Here is a 6000-nt window from a genome sequence, read left to right as displayed (position 1 = left end):
TATGTGTTTGTGGTTATTTTGTACGTGATTTGACTCATCTGAATAATTTCCCTTAGAGTTGGGATGTTTGAGAGGACGAATTTATCATTTTTACTCATGTTTTAAATTATATTTTAGATATTTGCGATAATTTATATAGCACCTTTGAAAAACAGTTTACACAGTGCAAAAAAAGAAAAGTAGGTCAAGGAGAAGGCTGAATAACACAAAGGCAGTCAGTCCAAACACGGTAAAATATTTTCAAAATAAATTTGTTCAACATCATCAGAAAACATAAGAACAAGTCAAGTAAGAAGTGGAATTAAAGAAAATAGAGAAAATAAAGGCTGAAAATTATGATAGCAGTAGTTAATAAGTAGATTAAAAATAGAAATAACTTTTTGTAGCACCTATAAAAAACAGAGTTACAAGTGCTTTACCAAAAATCATTCAAATGTTTTTAATAATTTATGTAAAAAGTAAAACCTCTAAGATACATGTAGAGCAGTAAACACTATAGTATTTACACCTGAGTGCACTAAGAGTTTAAAGTACTACAGAACATAAACTTAACAGTTGTTCTGTAGAAATTAAAGCAGGTTCAATGTGTGTTTATAACCTGGAGTGAGATGTTTCGATGCTGCACTGTGATAAGAAACCAGCAGCTTTCAAGTTCATAGAGCTAAAGTGCACCTTTCAATTCGTGCAACAAGTTCACTGAACCCGACATGCTGACATCACCATTCGTTTCAGTCTTTATCTGCTACTAACACTGAGGACACTGTAAAGAAATACAGTTTACAATGACACGAAACACAGCCTAATTGGTATTTTTAGTCACGACAAGGTTCACATTTAAAGGGGAACTTCGGTTTTTTCAACCTGGGGTCTGTTTTCATATGTCATTTCATACATGTGAGTGATGGAGAAATTAATTTTTGACATAGCTCCAGTATTTAGCCAGGCAGGCAGCTTCACAGGCAGCTTCGCAGCTCAGCTAGCAAAAAGTATGGGGCAACTTGCCCCCCCCCGCGTCAAAGTCCACCCTAACGTGCTTTTTTTCCCTCACTGACCGGCTCGGATAGTCTCAAAGAGTGTCCCACAACATACAAGAGATGAGAAGTGAACGAAAACCTCCACATTACTTGGCGATCGCTAGTTCTTGTGGTCTGTATCCGAAGCTCAGGACGCTATGAAGCAAATCTCGTTCCGAAATCGCACGATAGCTCGTGCCAAAATCGGTGTTTTGGTGCAAGCTATCGCGCGACTGAACCCAAACTATGCCAACAAAATGCCACCAGAACCCATCAGAGTTTTTCAATTTACTTTGCAAATGCAGATTCATTGAGCCACTTGGCGGCAAACAAAATCCAACGCAAAATTCCCATATTTCCATTTAAGCTAACAAATAGCTCACTTTGACACATCCTGCTGCACTGATTCATTTGGAGTTATGCTTCTAATTCATTGTAACGACATGGTAGCTCTCCTTTTAGCTCTGTTTTTGGTCTCTACATCTGCTTAAGAACATGCCAGGTCCACTAAGTGCTCATTGCTAGCTGTATCTGTGGTGTTTGTGTCTGTTACTTGGCATTTTGTGTGCAATAGGTGTTTCAACACTATTAAGGACAAGTGTGAACCAAAAGTGTACATTTGCAGCCACAAAACCGAAACAATGAGCTGAAAGGTGATAAAGCGCCATAGAAGTGCAAAATCAGATGATAATTCTCTGTGGCTTCATCAGATTTCACATACAAGAAGTCAAATAATCCCTCATAACGTGACAAGGTTCTAACTTAATAAGGACTTTTTGACACTTTTCTTTTCAATGACGACAAGAAACTGAAAAAAATCTCTCACAGTTTGCATCATGTGTAAAAATCACTGCAAGTGAGCCACTTTAAAACCTAAAAAACCCGCTAGAGTTGTGATTTATCTGACTAACCCTGCTTTCTATCCCCATGTTGACCTGCTGTCTCCGTCATGGTGGCCTGCTGGGAAAAGCCTTGTAATCCACTGATGTTGCTCTATTTGGTTTTCAATAAGGCCTTTGATTCTGAGACCCAGGAAGCCCCTAAAGATCTGACCAAGTCTCTTTTAGTGTTTTCTCCTAAAGAAACTGAAATACCAGGAGGCTCATTTGCATCTGTTAGAGTTTGAAATGCAACACTAAAGTCTCTAAACAACACATTTAATTCAGCATTAGTGTCTGAATACAAACTCAATTCATTTGGAGGAACTCGAATAATTGTTAAAAAGACATCAAAGAATTTTGTGGCAACATTCACGGTTTATATTTGCTCACCAATTAGAGGTAATAATATGTTTGTGTATTTATTCTCCCAAGTAGTACTATTTGTTATTTTAGATGTGAGCTTTGTGATTTATTTTTCTGACTTCACCCATTACCAGTGACTGTCTATGAAATAATCAACAGTTTATTTGATTACTTCTGTTTAAGTTGCATACAGTTCACGTTACATAAGCAACGTCAATTTAGAGAGTGATGAGTCAGGACATTTTACTATCATTCAGAAAACCTGTGTTTGATTAGTAATATTGTCAGTACACTGCAGATAAGAAATGGTGAAAAAAGTAATATTTTAGCAGCTGGGGCACCAAAACTCACAGTAAAATAATGAAAAATAAGCATTCTCATAATAAATACAGTCATTTTCCATAATTAAAATACATTGTGTAGCCGTAATTTTACGTTACATCTTTTTTTTTTCACTTTTTAGGGTTTAGAGAGTTAAAAGAAATAATTAAAAGGAATTAGTTGTGACAATATGATAGATAAGCACGTTTTTAACTATCATTGTATGGCAAAAAAAGAAAAAAAAATCTTAAAAACATTGTCATTTTATGTTTATCAATATCAGCAATGCAAATCCACAGTCTGCTTTTTATTTAATTCATATTGTATGTTATATTTGTAAAATTATATTTTTTGTAAAAATTACAGTGTACTATGTTATAAATTACCTACAGAGTACTGTCTGTATGTATCTCAACATGAGGCTCCATATCACAGTTAAGAAGTCTTGATTACAGGAATTATTGTAAATATTTAAATGATAAAACTTGACAAATCAAAGTCCTGAGAGTAACAGCAGTAGTTAGAAAACTGGTGACAGTGACACTTGCACTGGTAGCTTCAGTATCAGTAATAGTAGCTGTATTTATGGCTTTATTGCTGCAAGTATTACAGTTCATGTTCCAATGGTCTTAATGCAGATTAGGAGGAAACATATAAAGCCAGCAAACAAGCTGGAATTGTGTCAACACTCTGTTGAGACCTAAGAGTCCAAATTCTCCTCAGTTATGACTGTTTTTTTTGGTCACACACAAGTCGTTCCTCAAAGGAGGTGAAGGGACAGTCCGTGAAGGACATTTTGTGCCAATAAATTCAACACTGAACAAAGAAATTCCTGGCAGGAAAAATGGTTCAAGTTTGACTTCAATTACAAGAAGTCATGCCGCTACTTCCTGAAGGACGATGGAAGGCTTTAACACTGAAGCGGCTCCTTACAGCTGAATATGTTGGTCAAATATCAGGTAGTTTGTAGAAAACATTCAGAATTGAGTGAAGAGACAGAAGGGCTGAAAATTTCATGTGAATTCTGAATAAGTGGATAGTTTTAGCTTCAATTTAATTGTTCATAGCTCAAATCTACAACCATCTTAGCCATATTAAACATACAAATAATGAAATCATGTTGAGCAAAATTGTAAAAATGTTGAACAAATATGTACAATATGTAAAGCAAAGTTACAGTGAACCTAAAAGTAACAGTATGTCACTCTGTTTTACATCGTTTCCTGATGTTGTGCCTTTTAATTTACCTATTAATTAACAATAATATTGAGTTATATGAAGGTGATACATCGTAAGCTCATTTAAAACTAATAAGTCAGACACATTTAAATATATTTTGCTTATTTACCCTTTATTTGTTCAACATAATGTGGCTTAACATATCTTATTTTTTACGGAAACGGTTTCGTATAAAAGAAGAAATATGACAATGGTAACAGATAAAGTCTGGAAATGATTAAAACAATAAGTAAAGTACAGCCTCATGGATTGAACTTACATTTTTGAAGAGATCAGTTGAAAGTATGAAAGATAGAAGATGAACATGACAGTTTTTAATCCAGTTCAGTTCAATTTATTGTCATTCAGACGTGAGGCAACACAATTTGTATCCAAAATAAATAAGATGTTGAAGTAAAATGTAAGATAGAACTATGATATTTAAATAAATAACCTAGAAACATATACTTAAGGAGCTCGTTTAGGGAGTATAGCTATTTATCTGCTCTGTGATGGAGGTTTAGCTGCAGATTCGTTGGCCGAGGACTCCAGAGTTCACCACAAGCATCGAGCTGCACATGAGGAACAGAAGATCAGGACAAAGAGACAGAAAGTGGAAGCTGCAGGGTGAATGTGGCCGTGTGTTTAGCAGCGCCACAAGAAAGGACACTACATCAACTCCAGCTGAGGCCCAAAGGGTTAATGGATAAGACTTCCCAGCAGGGGTCAAGGGTCAGGAGGCCACTCTCTGCCCGGGCTAATTGGTCACTGCGACCAGAGTTTACGCCAACTTTTCTGCGGACAAATACATACACATGCATGCTGATGGAGCTGCGACGGGAGTCTTCCATCAAAAGCCCGGATTGAGAAGAAGGCCTCTGTTGTGCTGCTGCACAGTCATGGAGATCAGGCGGCAACAATCAGCAGCCTTCAGCGTACGTCGACGCCACGCCACCTACAGTGACAGCAGGGCCAGATCCAGGAAAGATAGGTGGCTTTTGATCTCAGCTCATTACATTTATCAGCTCAACATTCACTGATGGTTTCATTGTTTTATTACACGTATATCAAATATCAGAAAATCAATGCCTCTATATAATACAGTATGTACATCAGACTTTTAAACTGTAACTTTCCAAGACTAAATAAAGAAAAATTATACAAAAATAAACATGAAGACGTAAAAATCCAACTAAAAACATGAAAGCAGAGAATAACAACCTTACTTTAAAGTAGCTAAATGAGAGAAATCTGTGATTTCCCGCTGACATTATTTCATGCACAATAAGTATTATGTATGTGAATAACGGAATAAAGTGCATAATTTTGTAACCATGGTACATATGGGTTTACAAGACATCACAAATATACTTTATCCAGATTCAAAATGCAAACAGTAGCTGTAAAATAGAAAAAAGATTTGAATATATTTCATAATAAAATTTCCAGATGCTCAGGTTTACAAGAGTTTTCAGGAATCATTGACAGAAACATGTACGTTATAAAACTGGAGCATTCAGAACAAACAAATTTAACTGCCATTACACTTTTTTTATTACCTGTCACCTTCAATAGTGAGAGGAGAAATAAACTTTGAAGCTGAAGATTTGTTGCTTTCACTTTTGTTTAATGTGCAGGTATGTCCTCAGTTATGTATTTAGGAGGAAAAGGATCAAGTGAGGAAATGAAAACTCACAAATAAATCAAATTAGTGGCAGAAAAAGTGCTCAGATCCTTCACTTAAAGCTCAGTATAAATACTTTAGTCTAAAAATGCTTTACTGTATAACAGCAAAATGTACTTAAACTATTTAAAATTATGTAAAAGTATTCACTATGTAGAAATACTCAATGATATATTCATATGACACAACACAGTAACACATCCCTGCAGTAGATCCCAGTCTTTTTACTGAGGCATATCTCCACAGAACCACTCATGTGAACTCATTTAAAACAGATTTTACTGAACTTTTAATTACAAAGAAGTGGATATTGTTCAAATATATCATTGTCCAGTTAAAATATGAATCTTTAAGTCTGTTTAGTTGGAGCAACAGTCTAAATTAAAGCCTCTAATTGAACATTTTTAGCTGCTTTCACATGTTTAATCTGTTTAGCTGCACTTTTAGCTGCCAGTTTCTCCTGCTAGTCACATTTTCAGCTAATAATTTCCTCCTATTTATTCCAAATTTTCAACTGTTT

This window comes from Acanthochromis polyacanthus, chromosome 13 (genome assembly GCF_021347895.1).
Source record: "Acanthochromis polyacanthus isolate Apoly-LR-REF ecotype Palm Island chromosome 13, KAUST_Apoly_ChrSc, whole genome shotgun sequence".
NCBI lineage: Eukaryota > Metazoa > Chordata > Actinopteri > Pomacentridae > Acanthochromis > Acanthochromis polyacanthus.
Note: the sequence above shows the minus strand (reverse complement) of the source record.